The 21,259-nt window shown below is 34.8% G+C and overlaps 1 long non-coding RNA gene across 1 annotated transcript in view; it reads left to right on the top strand.

Annotated features, from left to right (window-relative positions):
* The first annotated feature begins 1,478 nt into the window (after positions 1 to 1,478).
* The window catches only part of LOC118767202, a 26,337-nt gene continuing 6,556 nt past the window's right edge, over positions 1,479 to 21,259 (top strand). The window contains exons 1-2 of the long non-coding RNA XR_005003108.1: positions 1,479 to 2,574; positions 4,057 to 4,072. This is a non-coding gene — a long non-coding RNA (uncharacterized LOC118767202). The remainder of the gene's footprint in view (positions 2,575 to 4,056; positions 4,073 to 21,259) is intronic.

Here is a 21,259-nt window from a genome sequence, read left to right as displayed (position 1 = left end):
CAATCAAAGAAATAAATTTTTAAATGAAAAAATAAAAGACTTCTACTCTTAATTTGATCTCTTAAACATTAATTAAACCATCAGACATTACCTACCATCCATTCATCCCACCTCCACCACCATTACCATATAAAGTGAAAGAATTTGTAGAGGTGTGTTTGTTTTCTATTTTGTTTGGGTTTTTTTTTATAGTATTGTTGTTACTTTGCAACAAATATTCTATTATGTTTCCTTTTGTTTGTTGTTCTTGTTGAGGTTTGTTTTGTTATTTGTTTTTTTGTTCCTCTTTGACCTAATAACTATTTAAAGGTGACTGCTGTTTTATAAATGTTTATATTGCTGTACTGCACTTGCCGGTGTATAAGATGCACCCCTGTATAAGAAGCACCCCACCATCTTTATGGCTAAAAACAAATTTAATGTGTTTCGTCATACATATCATTAGGTGCAGGTGTGGCTGTGTGGTAAGAAGTTTGCTCCCCGACCACAGGGTTCCAGCTTCGGTCCCACTGCGTAGCACCTTGGACAAGTGCTTTCTACAAACAGTTTTGGGCTGACCAAAGCCTTGTGAGTGGATTTGCTAGATAGAAACTGAAAGAAGCCCATCATGCTTGTGTCTGTGTTTGTCCCCCCAACTGATTGATTGGTTCGTTCGTTCGTTTGTTTGTGTCCCTGCTACTTAGCAGTTCAGCAAAAGATATTGATAGACTAAGTACCAAGCTTTAAAAAAATATTAAGTCCTGGAGTTGATTCATTCGACTAAAAATTCTTCAAGGCGGTGCCCCAGCATGGCCACAGTCTAATGTCTGAAACAGATAAAAGAGACATCCACAAACTCAGTATTGTATCTATAATCCAGTCGCATTAGATGCATGGCATTATTTTGTTATGATTAAGAATATAAAAAACAACATGTCTTTAACACCCGCATATATGGAGAGTGGAGGCACAATGGCCCAGTGGTTAAGGCAGCAGACTCACAGTTATAGGATCAGAGTTTCGATTCCCAGACCAGGCATTATGAGTGTTTATTCAGCAAAAACATCTAAAGCTCCGCAAGGCTCCAGCAGGAGGTTGTGGTGAACCCTGCTGTACTCTTTCACTACAACTTTCTCTCACTCTTTCTTCCTGTTTCTGTTGTACTTGTATTTCAAAGGAACAGCTTTGTCACACACTGTATCATGCTGAATCCCCCTGAGAACTACATTAAAGGTACATGTGTCTGTGAAGCGCTCAGCCACTAGCACGTTAATTTCACGAGCCGGCTGTTCCGTTGATCGGACCAACTGGAACCCTCATCGCCGTGACCAATGGAGTGCCATGATATGGAGAGAGAGAGAGAGAGGGTCTGTGTGTGTGTGTGCTGAAATTTGAATATGTGCTGATATGTGTGAATGTGTTCATATCTGTGTGTGTGTGTGTATGTGCATTAGTATTTATGTATGTGTTGATATATGTGCTTTGTGTGTGTTGATATTTATGTGTATTTGTATTGAAATTTTGACACATGTATCATCACACTCTTAGGCAAGGTTGTTTACTCAACTCTTTTCAAATCTTTAAACACATACACAGTGTCTGCCTGTGTATGTGTCTTCACATATATGTACTGTTATGTGTGTTTTCTACTATCTGTGTTGTTGTTGTTGTTGTTGTTCCCTGTGTCAGCTTCAAACCCAGCCTATGGCATGTTTCATGAGACTAGGTGTCATCAACTGCACCAGTGCTCCATCTACTGGACAACTACACAACTCACTCTCAGATAATCATCATCATTGTCATCAACATGAGCAACAGCAGCATTTTACACCCACTTTTCCAAGCTGGCATGGGTTGGACAGGTTTTACTTAAAGTAGTGTTTTACAGTTGGACACTCTTCCTGACGCTCACCCTTGTAGCTGTTTCTCACGACTTACAGGGATGTTGTGTACCAATTCTAAAAAGCAAGATGTATACAGTAAAGCAGCTCACTGTCACCACCCAGGTTGACTGTAGAGGGCACAGTATGTCAGTCCAGGCTTGTTGCTTTGTTTCTCGTTGTTCCAGCTGTTTCTGTCTGTTGTTACTCATCATTTATCATTATTATGGCGGTGATGATGATGATGATGATGATGGTCATGATGGTAACATTGGTGATGATGATGTTGATGTTTTTGTTGTATAACTTCAGGTCAGCTCTAATTGAGCAGGTCTTATGATCAAAGACATATCATCCATGACCATCCAGCTGATATATATATATATATACATATATTTATATATAATCATCATCATCATCTCACTTCCATGGCTCGGACAGAATTTGTTGAAGAAAATTTCCTACGGCCGGGCACTCTTCCTGTTACTAACCCTCACTTGTTTCCAAGCAAATTATCATCATCATCATCATCATCATTATTGTCAGCTTCATTTAACGTTTTTGTTCCATGCTTCCAAGCTGGCACAGGTTGAACAGTTCAACAAGGCAAGAGGACTGCAATGATCTCCAGTGTCTGCTTCAGCACAGTTTCTATGGCCGGATGCCCTTCCTAATGCCAACTACTTTACAGCATGGACTGAATTGGGTTTTGTGTGTGTGTGTGTGTGTCACTGGCACTTGTGAGATCACCAAGTAACTTGCAAGATAATAATGGTAATGTAATTCTTGAATATAGCACTCATATGCAGTACTCAATTCATTGGAAAAGGCAAAAGAACGGACAGAAAGTAGACATATAATTCTAGTAAGGAAAGACCAGCAATGGTGGCCCGAAATAGATGCATAATACACAAGATAAAAGACAAAATGACAGAAAAATGATGATTGAAAAAATCATAAAGAAGAAGATCGTATAAGCATGTCCGGTGTAGTGTTAGTATACGTATGTGTGTTTATATATATTTATGTGTGTGTATGTATGTATATATATATGTAAGTGTGTATATATATATATATATATATATATATATATATATATATATATATATATATATATACATACATATTGTTCATATCTTAAGAATTTAGAAACTTGAAGAGACATGAAATAAACCATTTTTAACAATGGAACTTGAGCTGGCAGAAACATTAGCACGCCGTGCAAAATGCTTAGCGGTATTTCATGTCTTTACATTCTGAGTTCAATTTCCGCCAAGGTCGATTTTGCCTTTCATCCTTTCGGGGTCGATAAATAAAGTACCAGTTACGCACTGGGGTCGATGTAATCGATTTAATACCTATGTCCGTCCTTGTTTGTCTCCTCTGTGTTTAGCCCCTTGTGGGTAATAAAGAAATAGGTATTTCATGTCTTTACGTTCTGAGTTCAATTTCCGCCAAGGTCGATTTTGCCTTTCATCCTTTTGGGGTCGATAAATTAAGTACCAGTTGCATACTGGGTTCAATGTAATCGACTGGCCCCCTCTCTAAAAATTTTGGGCCTTGTGCCTAGAGTAGAAAAGATTATTTGTAAGCTCATAATATATGCATAGTTCGCAGGATAAAAGAGAATACAATAGACAATTGAACATAAAAAGAGTCATAGAGAAGAGAGAGAACACAAGTGTGTCAGGAATTTTGGAAAGCATGGAATTGTGGAAGGATGCATTGTCTTGGCAGTCAATAACTTTGATGGTTGTTTATTCCCCATGAGTCAACAATTCTGAGCATGAAAAATAATGTTCCTGAAAGAGTCAATGGTGTTGGGCTTCTTTTTTTTTTTTTTTTTTTGTATTCTACATATATCAAGGACTCCATTGTCCACAGTGTCCTTCTTGTTTTAATATAATATGGTGTGATTTGAAGGAATGTGGTTGCTACAAGAGCTCATATCAAGTCTACATGCAAAAACTAAGCCTACCTGTCTCTAAGTAGGTGTCATGGGGTTCATATATCACACTGTCTACAGTGGCAGCACTATAAAATTGCTGAGGGTTTCCCCAGCACCATCACCACTTCTGATCCAGCAAATATTTTCACCTTCCTTATCTGAACCTACTTTGTTCTGACACTTGATAATCAAGATGTGTATGAATGTCTATAGATATATATCTGTGTGGATCTCTTTGTAAATATACAGGTGTATGTGTGTGTGTGTTGTCTGTAATTATGCTTGCATTTGTCAGACACACCTGTGTGCATGTGTTTACATTTCTTTAACTTTTTTTTTTCCTTCACAAGTCATCCTGACCTCTCAGAATTCCAACATAAATTTCAAATCAGATTGATAATAATAATGATATATATATATATATTATATATATATATATACACATACATACATATATACATACATATATATATATATATATATATATGTGTATGTATGTACATGTATATTCATCTTCATCATTATTTATGCTCTAATTTGTGTATATTTTAATATATTGTTTTGTTTTCTTAATTATAACATGTCAAACAACACATGAGATAATGTGTGTGTATATAAATATACACACACATGCATGCATACTTACATACATATATATATATGCTTATCTAATACCCACTGCAAAACTGATCTGATTGGTAAGATTGGCTGAAATGGATCTGTAATACTGTAGACATTGATTAATATATATTATGTATGTATATTTATACATATGTACACATCTATGTATATATGTATGTGTATATATGTATATATTCTACTTTCAACTTTCATTAGTGTTAAATTTAAAAAAAAAAAAACTTTCCACTCTGCAATAATAATTCCATGTAGTTTTCTAAAATGTGAACATTTTTTTTCCACATTGAAATAGCTGAGTAGTCTTAAATGGGATAATTTCCACATTGAAGTAGCTCAGTAGTTTTAAAATAGAAACATTTCCACATTGTCATCTACAATATTTTTTTGAAAGAAAAAAATTTCCACTTGTAAGCAAAAGAATAAATTTATATTTGTAAAGTGGATTTTTTTTCAAATTTCTTTTTTTCTTTCAAGCATTTCCACAATGGAGAAATCCAAGTAGTTTTAAATAGAACATTTTTTCCACATTTCAAATTTTATTTGAGTTAAACAGAAAATTTTCTGCATTGCAGTTTGTGGGGTTTTTTTTTTTTTTGCCTTTTTCTTTCTTACCTGGTTAAGTAAATTGTGAATATTTCCACACGCAATTTTTTTTTCTTTTCTGAGTAGATTGTGAAACTTTAAATTTTCCACATTTTAAAATAATTTGACAATTTCAAAAATTTAACACCTTTCCACTTTTTTTAAATATGTATATTTTTCACTTTGACATATTTTAATTCATTTTTTTTTTTCTTCATTTCTAAATTGAAAAAATTCTGAAGAATTTTTATTATGAAAATTTCCATCTTGAAAAATATCTTTGTGTTTTTATTTTGTTTTCTTTTTTATGTGTGTATGTGTGTGTGTGTGTGTTTGTATTTAATTTAAAAAAAAACAATAAGTATTTTTTTAGAATAACAAAAGCATGTTATAGTACAAGTATTTAAAATTTTCAATTAAATTTTCATGGAATATGTATTTTGAAATAATAATAATAACAGTATTATTATTATTATTATTATTATTATTATTATTATTATTATTATTATTATAGTTGAAAACTGTTATTATCAGTTACCTCCCATCAATCCTCCCTCTCTGATTCCTTCACTAAAATTTTCCATCCCTGTTATAAATTAAATCTCATATATTTGATCTCACATGGCGGGGAAAATTCTGCTGAATTTTTATTTATTTTGTCAATACTATAGATGGGGTTTTCTTAATGACATATATGGGTCTTTGTTAATAATATGTTATTATATATATATTAATGTATGGTTATCACAGCTTATAACTATTATAAATGAAAATTATATATTTACACTATAAATTACAATTTTTACTATAATTATTATTACCATTATTATTAGGGCTGTGAAGACAACAAACTGGAAAAATCTTTAGCACATTGGAGAAAATGCTTAATGGTATTTCTTCCAACTCTCCATATCCTCCCATGGTCAACTTGGCCTTTTGTTCTGTCCAGGTTGATAAAATAAAGTACCAGTCAGGTACTGGGGTCAAGGTAATTGACTTAACCCCCCACCCTTACTAAAATTGATGGCCTTGCATCAAGATTTGGAACAATTATTATTGTTTAAAAAAGCAGCGAGCTATCAGAATCGTTAGCGTGCTGGACAAAATGTTTAGTGGCATTTTGTCTGCCTTCTTGTTTTCAGTTCAAATTTCTCTAAGGACATCTTTGCCTTTCATCCTTTCAAGGTTGATAAAATAAATACCAGTTGTATACTGGGGGCCAATGTAATCAACTAACCCCTCCACCTCCACTAAAATTCCAGGCCTTGTGCCTAGAGTAGAAAAAGTTATTTATTAAAAGGTGGAAAACTGGCAGAGTCATTAGAGTGTCAGAAAAATAGTTTCCGGTATTTTTGATCCTACATGTTCTGAGTTCGAATCCCACTGAGGTCAACCTTGCCTTTCTTTCTTCTGTGGTCAATAAAATAAAATGCCTATCAAGCTCTAGTGTCAAGGTTATTATCTGACCCCACTCCCCTAAAACTGCTGGCCTTGTGCCAAAATTGGAAACTTATTAAGAGAGCTAGCTGCATAGAATGAAAGACTAGCAGAATCATCAGATTGTCAGATAAAATGTCCAGCAGCATTTGTTCCAGTTCTTTATCTTCTGAGTTCAAATCTTGCTGAGGGCTATTCTGCCTTCTATCCCACCAGATTCAGTAAAAGTAAAGTACCAGTCAAGTATACTGGGATCCATACAATCGACTAACCCCCCACTCCCCGAAATTTCAAACCTTATACATATAGCAGATGCAATTAGTAATAAGGCTATGGAATGCAAAATGAGAAGAATGCCAGACAAAATAGCTTATTAGCAACATTCTAATTTCAAATCCTGCCAAGGTTAATTTTGCCTTTCATCTTTACAGGAGTGGGATAAAATGAAGTTCTGGTCACTTATTAGGGGCCATTGTTATCCCCACAAAATTGGAGAGCCTTGTGCCAAACTTACAAATTTATCATCATCATTATTATTATGGCCTAGTGGTTTAGGTGTTGTACTCACAATCTTTGGTGGAAAGGGTCATAGATATTGCTCTTCCTTAAGTCTGGGAAGGCTTGAAAAGGGCTATGAGCATTTATCCTTGCCCTCACCAGTAAATAAAAGCCTCAGATGCTACCCTTTCTCTCACCAGAGAACCCCTTAAAAGAACCATGAGTATTTTCACCTCTCTTACTAGTTAGAGAGGCCTTGAAAAGGTTCATGGGTATTTAATCTTTCCCTCAACGGTCAGAGAAAGCCCTGAAAAGGGTTATGGGCACTGCCCTTTTTCCTGTGACTGAGGTATTGAAAAAAGGGAAATGGGGCAGTGAAAGCAATTTTTCGGAAAAAAAGGATACCTTGCAGTTATTTGATTACATGCCTTTTTGTGTTCAAACCTTACAGCTGTCATCTTTGTCTTGTAATGTTCTGGCAGAGTGATGGGGTTGATAAAATCAAACCCTGATCAAGTACTGAAATTAATTAAGCAAATTATGCCTCATCCACCCCTCCTACAATGATTTTTTTTTGTATTTTTGTGACCATGAACCAATGTTGGAAATCCCCTCTATAATCATTACCACAGTTGCTTTGCTGAAGACTAGGTTTTTGAATCTCCTTGTAACACTCTCTATATCTCACTCCCACTCGCACACTCTTCTTCTCATTCCCCCCCCCTCTCTCTCTCTCTCTTTCACACACACCCCTACATATCTCCTTTACTTGTTGACTTGGGGTTTCCAGTACAAAAACAAAAGCAAACTTCTTTTTCCTCCATAACATAAATATAAAAAAAAGACTGCAAGTGAGAGGAGTGAACACCTCCAACCAAATGATTTTTGCTTCTCGTTCATACTGCCATGTAATAATTATTAGGGGGGAAGGGTGAGAAGTTTATTTTTGGAGGAGTTTAGAGTTTTTTTTTCTTTTTTGCCTTTGTTTTTACAGCTGGATGCCTTTTTCTACTTGGTAACTGCTCAACCGTGAGAAAGAAAATGAAACCCGATATTAGATATAATATTTATCAGTTTGAGAGAGAATAAAACGGATGCACTGTTATGTTACAAGATTGTGTATGCATGTGTGTGAGTCTGTGCATGTAGATATATATATATATACTACATATGTATATATACTAAGTATGTGGAAATCTGTGGGTGTGTTTGTGCTGTTGTTATCTAACTCCTACATCGTTTTATCGATTTTGGTGAAACTTGACACATGAGTAGAACACATGTCTGGAAAACTATTCAAATACTTAGATTGTTGAAAAAATCGATAATAGGGCCCCTGGAAGGGATTCTTATATCTACTACATATAGCTAATATATTATTTTTAAACATCCAAGGAAAATAACCCATTTGCTCCTGAAAGGGATCCTTACATATAGCGAAGGGAAATAATCCATTCATATTCGTAAATTATGTATAAATCAAATTGAGTATGCTTATTTCTTAGTATTTGAACTATTTGAGTTATTTTCACAATTTATCCAGTACAATGCTTAAACAAGTAAATAGTATTTTCCTAAACAATAGATCCACTTATTTCAGTTAGTGACTTGTTCATGAATATACCAACACTAGCACCGCTGAAGGTAATATTCTCTGCGAACGCTCAAAAGCTTTTCTCAGAGTTATTTACTTTGAAGTATTATTATCTCATCTGATGATCCTGTTTTTATGTAACATGCTTCACGATTTTAGAATACATACCTAAGTTCTATATTCCCTGGGAATAAATTAAAGCCTTTTTCGGTGCTACTTTATTTGAATTCTTACTATCAGGTAATTAATTTCATGTTATTACATAAGTGACTTCACAATTTGGGTATTCTTAACTTATTGGGAATTCCTAAAAACAAAATCCTGTGTAAGACAGTTTGGTATTCTCAATAAATGTACAAAAACCGTTTTAAGGAATACATACTTTGTATTGCTATTGAATTAGCGAAACAATTATATAAGAATGGAACGAAGGGATAAGCCCTGCTTACCCCCGAAATATACCAGGTACATCAGTTAGTATATATATATATATATATATATATATATGTGTGTATGTGTGTGTGTGTGTATGTATATATGTGTGTGTATGTATATATATGTGTATATGTATATATATGTGTATATGTATATATATTTATATATATAGGTGCATGAGTGGCTATGTGGTAAGAAACCTGCATCCCAACCATGGCTCCAGGTTCAGTCCCACTGTGTGGCACTTTGGGCAAATGTCTTCTACAATAGTTGGACAGTTTGACATGAGCTGACAAGCCAGAGGACTGTGCTAAGCTCTATTTCCCTGTTTTGGCATGGTTTCTATGGCTGGATGCTCTTCCTAATGCCAACCACTTTACAGAGTGTAGACTGGGGGCTTTCTGCATGGCACTAGCATCAGTAGGGTCACCAAGCGACTTGCAAAAAACCCCCGCCCTCAACTGGGAAAAGGAGTAGTATTGTGGGTGTTGATGAGAGGTTAAAAATTATAATAATTGCAGGGTAGATTTAAGTGTCTTGCTGCAGAGGAGATATGTGGCGACCACTGTTGGAAAAGAAAGACAGAGAGAAAGACTTAGAGAAATGGTGGTGGAGATGTGTCAGTGCCCCCACCCCCACCAAGTGCCACCAAACATGAATAGCATTCAGGTAAGGCCCTCACAATTACTCCATATGCTGGGCTTCTCTATCATCTAATGCAGCTCCTAATGAATGTACATTCCTAGTATAGCTAGGGTCACACCCCCAACAACTGGTCCTTTCTCTTCAGGGCTGAGAAATATTTCAACCTCCTACAACTGCTGACACTCTACGTGACCCACAAGTGAGGTCCACTATGGAGTCCTGTTCCCACATCTGGGACGGTGCTGCTACTACGCACACAGATATCTTGGACTGCATCCAGAGATGGGCTACTCAGCGCATTGCAATCAATCACTAATGGACATGCTCCAGCCTCTTGCCCACACACATCCACTCTCCTCTTTCTATCTTTTTTGTTATTGCTACAACAATGGCCTCTCTTCTTCAGTACCCATCTCACCCACTCATCCCTCTGCCTCTGGTCACTCTTGGCACATCAGCCCCTCCCTTTCTACATTAACCATTTTGTCCAGTACTTTCACCCCAGGACATCTTCCCTCCAGAATCTTCTCCCTGATCATGTATTTCTTGAAGGTATATACCTGTAACAGTTTAAGTAGAATGATAATGGCAGGAGACCCTACCCCACCCTGACCAATATATACATAAATATATATATAAATATAAATATATATATATATATATATATATATATATATACATACATATCATACATGTGTGTATGTATGTATGACTTGAACCAGATATGTATTGCTTGTCAAGCTACCAAATTATGACATAAAATATTCACTCTTCCTATATTAAATACAATAAACTTTTCTTTTCTGATTATCATCATCATCATTATTATTATCATATTGAATTCAAATTCTGCCAAGGTCAACTCTGCCTTACATCCTTTCGGGGTTGATAAATTAAGTACCAGCGAAACACTGGGGGTTAATGTAATCAACTAGTCCCCACCCTACAAATTTCAGGCCTGACATGCTAACAACTCTGCCAGCTCATTACTTTTGTAGTAGTAGTAGTAGTAACAGATAGAAAATTGAATTTCACAATAGAGAACACTTCACGTGTTTCTAAATAATAAATAACAACAAAACTGTTTAAAGCTATTTTCTCTGTTAAAAAAGGGTTATCTTGTAAGGTCCGATTACAGTTTGATCTTATTCATTTTGATTCCTTTTCTTAGGCAGCAATTTACAGCCAAAAGGGCCTTCCTATTGCCAACTGTTATAGTTCACGGCCACATGGTGTTCATATTCTAAGACCTGGCGACATATAGAATGAGGAGTTATTTTAATAAAAAAGAAAGAAAAGAAATGAAATCAAGTAAAGCAATGGTTGTCTGCATTAACAAAGATAAATTAACAAAGTTTGCTAATTGTTAAATAAATTTGTGTCCTGTGAGAAAACTTCAGCAATGATTTCTAACAATTCAAAGGAGAATTCTAATATTTCAGAGTCAAACTAAAGTCAGAGTTCATTTTATAAATATATTTCTAGGCTTTCAAGGTCGTGTGTGTGTGTGATGTCCCCTTTGCCTTTCATCCTTCTGGAGTTGATAGAAGAAGCACCATGCTAGTTCTAAGACAAGTAAATTAACTTTATGGTGTGGTGGTGGTGGTACCAGCTGCCGGAAGATTTATAATTTTGTTACCATCTGGCAAAAAATAAACTTTTCAAAGCAATATACTTGCAGGGTTACCTGTCACAAGCTGGGGAAAAGATGTTATGGGATTACAAACCAAAAAATAGGGCAGTTCCCAATGGTATTATTCATATCCAAGAATAGGCCTTCACTGGAACCATTCAGTCTCAGCAAACCATGTCTTTGACCACTTCTATTACCACTTTTATTACTACCAAACATGGTCTATTCTCTGCCTTCATCTTGTACATGGTGTCTGGACATTGTGGAGGCAAAATGTCTGTGGTCATTTCCATAGTCTTCTCAGATCTTGTGCCAGTCCAACATTAATGTTGATCTTCTTTGAGTTGTTGCAGATGTTGTCACGTTCATATACTCACCTCTTCTTTGAACAAGCACGGTGAGAGTTCTAATCATCCATCCAACCACCCATCCATCCATCCATCCATCCATTCATCTATCCATCCAACCATCCATCCATTCATCCATCCATCCACCCATCCACCCAACCATCCACACATCCATCCATCCATCCATCCATCCAACCACCCATCAATCCATCCATCCATCCATCTAGAAGAGAAAGATAAAAGTGACACTGAAGCTGATTGCCTTCTTCCTTGACAGTCTAATATTCTCATCTTGACAAAATAGAACCCCCTCCCCCCATTCCTTTCCTCAACAGACTTCTACAATAGCAACTCGCACAAACCCTTAACATTCAGAATTCTGAAACATTTTCCCTATATAATAAATACCCTATAATAATAATAATAATAATAATAATCGATATAAACGTATCTGTCAAGACCTACCAAAAACTGAGCAAGTATAAAGATCTTGAAATAGAAATTAGCAAAATGTGGAATATGAAGACTAAAACAATGCCTGTTGTCATAGGTGCCCTAGAAATGATAGCAAAAGGGGCTGATTGCTTCCTATCTCAGATACCAGGAAACCCCAAAATGGCAGAAATTCAAAAAATAGTGCTCATGGAACTGCTCATATCCTATGCAAAATACTTTCTATGTAATCTGAAATTTTAAAACAAACACAATTTTCTTATGGTTTCTTAAACATTCTCTAGAACAATACTATGTGCAAAACCAAATATATGGCACCCTAGGCATAACACCAACATGAACTTCTAACTTGTTGTCTCTTGAGGTCTCTGGGTGAGACTTGGAGCCAACTTGTACAAATATAAAGCAATAGTCAAACATAAAATAATAATAATAATAATAACAATATGTCAAAATATTGTGCCAAACAATATTGTTCTGTCTGACATTGGAGACCTGCCATTATTGGCCAATCTCAAAAGATCTGTCCGTGCCCCTTCCATGAGGGTAGCCAGTGATAGGAATCAGATTTGAATTCAGAATACAAAGAACTACTGCAATCTTTTCTAATGCACTGACAGTGCCACCATTCCACAAACCTGCCACACCCCTGAAACACCCTTCTCCACGATTTGCTTTGCCTCCAATCAACAAGGGTGGCAGTCCAGCCCCGGTGACATTTTTATGGGGACAACACCACATTTGAGTCTGCTGTGTAAGCCTGTACAGGTTTGGGGGCTGGTGGGGGGAGGGAAGCAACAGTAAATTCAAGTGTTCCCCCTTGTGGCATACATTCTCACGGGTCACGAGGATGAAAGGTATAGCTGGCAGAATTTGAACTCAGGATGCAAAGAGTTCTGAAGTGCTTACACCTCCTCCCCTCATATATAAATACCACATCATAATAATAATAATAATAATGGGTTCGAATTTAGCCACAAGGACAGCATTTTGGAGGAGAGGATTAGTCGATTACATCGTCCCCAGTGTATCACTGGTACTTAATTTATTGACCTTGAAAGGTCAATCTTGGCAGAATTTGAACTCAAACAGATGAAATGCTGCTAAGCATTTTACCCAGTGTGCTAATGATTCTGCCAGCTTACTGCCTTCAATAATAATAATGATAGTAATAATAATAATAATAATAATAATGGAAGACATATGGCAAGAAGTGAAATTGAAAGAAGAAAAACTCATAATAATAATAATGATGATGATAAGGATGATGATGATGATGATTCTTATTTCTGAGTATGAGCTAAAAGTCAGAAATTTGATGGTGGGGGAGGAAATCAGCTGATTATATCATCTCTAATACTTGGTTGATATTTCATTTCATTGATGCTGGTGGGAAGGATGAAAGACAAAAATCTACCTCAACAGGATTTTAAAAACTCAGAACATATGGAACACCACAAGGTATTCTATATAATACTTACAATTCTATCCTTTTAATATCAATATCAAATATTACACTATATAATAAGTATTAGTTGTTTATGGTCAAAGATATCCTTCTATGGGTGAACAGATTAGATTTGCTAATACTAACTTTTCTCTTTTAGATAATAAATCATGCATTTTCTTGTAGCTTTGAGATTTCGATGATGTGATTGTATATTTTTAGAATGACATTGTAGGGTAGGTGCGAGAGGCTGGATCTGACCATTTTGAACATTAAACAAGTAGAATATTTTGGTCAGATCTGGCCAATTTAAATGCTAAAGGGTTAAACAGCTTAGCTGAAATAACTCATCTTGAGTGACTCCCTCAACTCAATAAGCTCAACTCAACTCACCCATCTTGAATAATGACTCAATAGCACAATCAAGACTTTTTTTCCTTTTCTTTTATATTTTTGTACTTCTAAATATTTTTTGAATCTAGGCATTATATATATATTTGCTATCCTGGTACTTTTTACCTCTGACAGATAACAGTCTTGAATCTAACTTTCACCTGTCTAAAAGGACCCTCTCATTGGCCTTTTTCCTTCATTTTTTTCTTAATTTTTTTATCTCTAAATATATATCTAGGAGGTTGTGCTGATCATGAATGTTGGGTAATGATCAAAAGACAATCGTGAATACAAGGGGCTGAAGTGGGGTTTCTCTGAAGGATCTCTAGAATAATGCTATTCAACAGGGTGCATAGATCAGAGATCAGCGAATTTCTTCAGGTGGAGCTGCTATGTTTCTGCATTGAGAGGTCAGCACTAGGAGTTCCATTCCTAAGGGCATGCATTAGAATGTCGTAGGAAAGAATGAAAAGACACATTCTTCAAGCCAAGCCAATGGGCAGATCTAGGAATAGATCAAGAACAAGATGGTTGGATAACATCCAAAATCTCAGTTGGTCATGCTTGGGAATCCAACCAAAAAATGTAAAAATTTCTGTGTCTGGTAGGACCCTATGGAGGAAGTCCCTGTGACAGATGACATTCTTTATTCCAATTTTCACCCATTTTAAAAGACTTTTTCATTGGCACTACACCGTACACAGCCCACAGTTTTTCACAAATAACCATCAACAGAAGGGAAAGGATTGGTCATGAAAGGTAATTGATGGGGACAGCCATGCAATAGAGAACAGGTAGCTTTTGTAGCTCTCTAAACAAAATTACGTGTTGTAGATATTCTATAACTGACTTAACCAAGGTGGAATATGGCAGGCAGTTCTGCTCAGAAAATATTCAACTAACGGCAGAGTTCCCACTTGGTCTTAACTGCAAATGGCTAAAACTTACTAAAAGAATCTAAAGTCACATATGGACAGCAAAATGAATTAAATCATACTTAGAAACCGTGTCCCCTAAAACACAACCTTAATATATGGGATTATATATATATATAATCGATATTTAATAGTGGAACTTGAAGTAGATACAACTATAAATAATAGACTATTAGGTTTTAAAAAATCCTTGGATAGAAAAAGTCAAAAGTTGTTAAGGGATCTTTTAGCCTAATTTTCTTCATGCTCTTATTTATAGCTTTATCCACTTTGAGTTCCAGCATTGAAAATGATTTATTTCATAATACATACATATAAGCATATATATATATATATATATACTCATACATACACATATATATAGACATACATATATTCAGCCATATGTGTGTGTGTGTGTGTATGCATATATATATATATATATATATATATATATATAGATATAAATATATAGATATATATATATTCATATATGTGTGTGTGTACATACATATATAAATAATATTTGTGTATATATATACATACATATGTGTGTGTGCGTGTGTGTGTGTACATGTGATATTTTTCCTTTATTTTATTTTATTTTTATTTTCTTTTTTCAATTTCATTTCATGATGTATTTACCATTTTACTAAATATTTACATCGAATTTACATTATGAATTTCAGGAATTTAAGATTTCTAATAGAAAAAAGATATCATCAAAAAACAAAAGAATCTTTATTGGAATTTGTTGGTTTTCCTTTGTGTTTCTTCTTATTATTATTATTCTTATGCTAACATGTTTTATATTTCAAGAATGTTTTAAATCTAAAAATGTATTCCAAAGAAATAATACTTTTTCAGTTTTGTTATGTTTTTTTCTCTCTTGTACCATTCTTACTATATTGTTGTTCTTGTTCTTGTACATGTTGTGCAGCTGCATGCCAGCACCGCTTGAGTGAACTTACAGCTTTGAGCTCACCATGTAACTTTACATTTAGGCTATGCTTCATTGAAATCATGGCTGTACCAAGAGCACTGTTTGAGTGAATCTTCTGCTCTAAATTCTGGCTATGCTTGAGTGAACTTTCAGCTCTGCATATCAGCTGTGCTTGAGTGAATGTATAGCTCTACATATCAGCTATGCTTGAATGAATTCAGAGCTCTGCATGTTGCTATGCTTATGTGACCTTACAGTTCAGCATATCAGCTATGCTTGGTTGAACTTATAGGTCTGCATGTCAGCTATGCTTTAGCAAGCTTACAGATCTGCATATCATTCATGCTTGAGTAAACTTATAACTCTGCATGTTGCTATTCTTGGGTGAACTTACTGGTCTGCATGCCAGCTATGCTTGAGCAAGCTTATAGCTCTGCATATCATTTATGCTCAAGTGAACTTACAGCTCTGCATGTCAGTTATGCTTCAGTGAACTTACAGCTCAGAATTAACAGTTCACATTTTAAAATCATAATCACATCATTTCTGGTATGTTTCTATTTTAACTTTTAGTGGTGCTGTTTTTACCCTAAAATCTTAGGCTTGAATTTTGATCAAAGATTTAAAGCTTGTATTTGGATCCAAGCATTTAGCCCCTGCATTAAATATTGTTGAGATTTTTGCTGAATTAATACGGCTGTTACATTGAACCATTCAAGTGGTTACTTGAAAGTCCTTTCACTGGCTTATGTATCCCATCCATTCTAAAATCACTAGGGTAGTCTGTTGAGGTAGGTGCAGAGATCTGGCTGTTAATTTGAACAAATCAAAGACCGATTACTAGGTCATGTAATCCTTTTAAGGATAAGGGAGTTAGTTGAAGGGAGACTTAATTGCAATTTGGAGCCGGTCAAGGAACTATATAAAAGTTCCCACACTGGCTCATGTGGCACCATTATTTCATGTAGCACCCTTATTTCAAAGACATTAGGGAAATTTTAAAGGGATATTTGGCTGTTTGATAGAGCAGATCAAGTGAATACGTAAATATCTCCCTAACTGGCTCATGTGATCCCAATACGAATACATAGAAAGAGAGAGTTTGTTGAGCAGAGACCCAATTGCAGATTTAGAGTAGGTGAAGGGACTTATTTTAAAGGGTTTAGGGGATATTGCTGAAGGAAATATAGCTGCAACAAGTTTGACTACTTAGAAGAACCTCCTTAAACTCATTTTGCTATTGCTGTTTAGCCCTAGGTCGACTGTGAATCAAACAGACTCATGGGTGTAGCAAAGCATACCGACCAGACCATCCACTCTGTCTTAATCAATCTCGGACAATGTTACATAATGTACAATTCCTTTCATTAAAATAGTAGGGCATGATCTGAGGGAAATTTTGGTTGCTATTTCTAGCAAGCTGTGAAACTGGATAGTCTCTTTCATAGCTCTATTATTATCATTATTATTGATGTAGATGATGTTCATTAGAACATCAGACAACATACCTTGTGGTATTTGTTCAGGCCCTTTATGTTCTAGGTTCCTGCTGAATTCACTTTTGCTTTGATCCATCTGGATTTGATCAAACAAAGTACTGGGAGTACTGGGTGTGATCTCATTCTTTTCTCCAAAATTCAACACTTTTTGCATATATATGATTTCAATATTTTGAAAGGTATCAAATGGAATTGTCCCTAAAAGACTAAATTCCCTAGTTGACAATTATTTTGGTAACCTGACATCTATTGGTCTTAGTTATAGCTTACAACAAAAACATAGCAATAAAATTTATGCATACAACAACAACAACAATAAATGCCCTGATGCAGTACCAGGCAATGGCTCTCATGGCTTCTGATCTTAACTGATTAGAAGTGTTATCATGTACATTGTTTTGTCTTGGTATAAAAGATGGGCTACAGCAAATATTCTGCTCAATACCACAGATTGGCTTGTCAGTTGTTTGACTTTAACCAGTTGAGCATGTCCCTTAGTGGCTGACGATATGTGCATCTCTGATCATGAGCAGAAGTAGTGGGGGAGCATCATAGCCATGTGTTGAGAGGGATTCTTTGGGGTTTGAATAATTCACCTCTGGAAACATGGGTGTTTCATTCAACATCCTTAAAGAAACCTTATTCAGGGACCATTTGAGTGGGATGGGTTACTCATCCTAAAGAAAATTGTCACTGGGCCCCACCTGCAAGGTCATGTGCTGTTTATCTTGATATAAGATCACCTTCTCATGCACATATGGTTATGATGCATATGCCTGGTGTACCCTTATCAGACAAGCATTCATGACGGGTATTTTGGGCTTCATATATTTGTACCCCAGTGTCACTTTGATGGCATGCACTGCTCTCTCACTCAATAATAATAATAATTATAATTATGATAATAATAATAACAACATGGTAGTTGGATGCTAAATTTCTCAGAAAAAGACAATGTGAGACTCTTGACAACAGGTTGTCCACTCTTACAGAATTAACCAGAGCAAGTGAAATGGAAATAATAATAATAATATAATAATAATAATAATAATAATAATAATAATAATGGTTTCTTCATTAACCCCTAAGAATCCAAAAAAACATTGGAGGTAGGACAATACAATGTGGGGTTATTATAAAAGGCATGTAAAAAATAATACAGCAACAATATAAAATTATAACAATGAATAACTCCCCAAAAGAGGGAAACTTGTAGGGTTGCTTATGGAGACCCAACAAAAACCATGGTTGCCCTGATTACTAGGGCAAGATCCTGCTTCACATTGTTCTTCTTCAACTTACAGGCGCATGATTAGAGTAAACCTGTTCCCTTCAACCATTCTTGCAACATTCACCTAATTATAATAATAATAATGAGGTTATTTTTTTTATGTAAAAGGCTTCTAATTTAGTATAGATGAATCTATTGACACCAATTCATAACTGGTATTTATTTTAACAATGTGAGAAGCACGAAAGTGAGAGAGAACGGAATAGAACAATAGCAACTGTGAGTTCTTTTTCTGCTGTCATGGGTTCAAACCAGATTAAATGTGTATCAACTCATTGGCAACCCTGAAATACAGTGTCATTATGAAATAAATTTAATATATGACAACTCCACCCGACATCTAACATAGATTTCTTCTCCCAAGACATATTCTACACCACACACACACACACACACGCACGCACGCATGGACGCACAAACAGAGTGGTCGATTAATATGTTTGGATATTTGAAGAATAGTGGTTGTGAGTAAGAGAGGGACAAAGGGAGTGGTTCCCAAGACAGACGAAGTATTTAGTACAGGGAAATGCACAATAAGATGACAGCAATGACAATAAAGAGGAGGAGGAGGAAGAGGAAAGATTATGAATATAAATTTATCTAAATATATATAAATTTAAATTAATATATATAAAACATATAAAATACATGTGTATAAATTTAAAAAAATTAATATATATTTATGTAAATGAATCAGGTTAAAAGAGTATAAATACTATATATATATATTGAATATATAGAAAGTTAAGTATATATATATATATATATATATTTTAAATGAATATATATTTAAATATAGATATATATAAATAAATGTATATATTTAAATATATGGTATACATATCATATGTATATATATATATATATATATATATATTTCTGTATGTATACAATTAAATTTGCAAACCAGGCAAAGAACAAATACTCAGTGTATATATAGTAGAGTTTATTCATTTATTCAATGCTGAAGTTTGCCTCTGTTGCATCTCTGAGTTTCACAGTCTCTTGTTTTTCATGGAAAGCAAAACAGAAACAGTGCACAGCAGAGTTGTCATGGAAACAAACCACAGGTTTAAAAGATATATAAAAAAAAGTACATAAATAAATAAAAAATATATATATATACACACACATATATATATATATATACCCATCCACCAATCTTATGCAATATCTTGCCAAAGCCCTGAATCATTGCTGGAACTATTCATAGACATCATCAGATCTATTTTTGTCTTCTTTTATTCCTAATGTTGTCAAATCTATTATTATAACTAAAATTACTGCTGCTACTATTATTACTACTAATGATAACAATAATAATAATACTAATACTAATAATAATAATAATAACAATGACAAGTGAGAAACTTTATTTTGCCCTCAGGCAAATAAAAGGGAAAATCTTGCAGCTTTCCAATGCAAGAACAGCCGTCATTTGTTGCGTGTATAGTGTCTGAAAGAATTTGGGTCTCAGAATTTGTTAACCCCAATTTAAGACGCAAGAGAGAATATATTGATAGGAGATTTAGCTGTTGCTACATTAAGCAGATAGAGTGACTGGCATAGAAGCTCACTCACTGGCTTAGGCTTATCTGATCCCCGTTTATCAATGGATCGGTAATGGAATGGATATTTGACTGCTTGCTTTATTGGCTACATGGAAGCACCCTCGTTGTTTTTATGCTTTTTTTTCTTGCATTTTTTTAAAGCATGTTTATTATGGTTCTTCTTATAACCATCTAGTTTTTACTGTCCAAAGAATTCAGTCTTAAGACTTGTGCTACCAAGTTTAGTGGCAATGGAGCTTGTTGTGAAAGTACTGGCTATTTTGTGAATGAGGACTCCTTTTTTTACTTTTTTTCTTTTTTTTTTTCCTTTTTGAGATATTAAAGAATTTCTTGTAGAATATTTTTGAGCAGATCAAGGAGATTAAATAAAATCTTCTTGACTTGCTTATGTGTTTCTCATTTTAAAAACAGTAAAGTAATTTATTGAGGAGAAAGAGAACAATAAATAAGAGAGAGAGAAAAAGAAAAGAAGCAAGATGACTGCCAAACCTGAGCAAGTTAAATAGTTCTACTAAATCTTCATGGGTTTGGTTTTTCTTTTTAAAGACATTTGGGAACTTGTTGAGAAAATTTTGATAAATATATTTTTGAATATACCATATTTTCCAGGACACAAATCAACTTAATATGTAGTGTACACTTTCAAACATTTTCGCTATCTTTCCAAATTTTGCTGTATTTCACATAGAATTTTTGGTCTTCTAGAGTTGTTTTGGCTGTAAATTGTGGTTTGAAAAATTCAACTTATGCTGGAAAATATGGTATCCAATTTACATGACTCCTTTACTGTGTCAGGCAGTTGCTGTTCTCAGATTAGTTGGGAGTTTTGTTCGCAAATATATCACAGCTACATTGAGGAGGACAAACTGTTGATAGAAAATCTCTCTCTTATACAGTTCTGCTTGGAAAACAAAAGAACGGTGATGTTAAAAGACTTACAACAGGTTTGTCTTCATAAAAGCTGCCTCATTGTTCTATGTAGAGATCCTTTATAAAACAAAAACAATTTTTGAAAAACAGTAGAGGGTTGAGGGAGTTACGGCTACTAAATGGAATCGGCTATACATCTACATGAAATCTCCTTCATTAATTTATGCAAACATCCAATTAAAAGATAGTAAAGGAGTTTGT

This window comes from Octopus sinensis, linkage group LG19 (assembly GCF_006345805.1).
Source record: "Octopus sinensis linkage group LG19, ASM634580v1, whole genome shotgun sequence".
NCBI classification, from domain to species: domain Eukaryota; kingdom Metazoa; phylum Mollusca; class Cephalopoda; order Octopoda; family Octopodidae; genus Octopus; species Octopus sinensis.
Note: the sequence above shows the minus strand (reverse complement) of the source record. Positions and strands in the feature narration are given on the sequence as shown.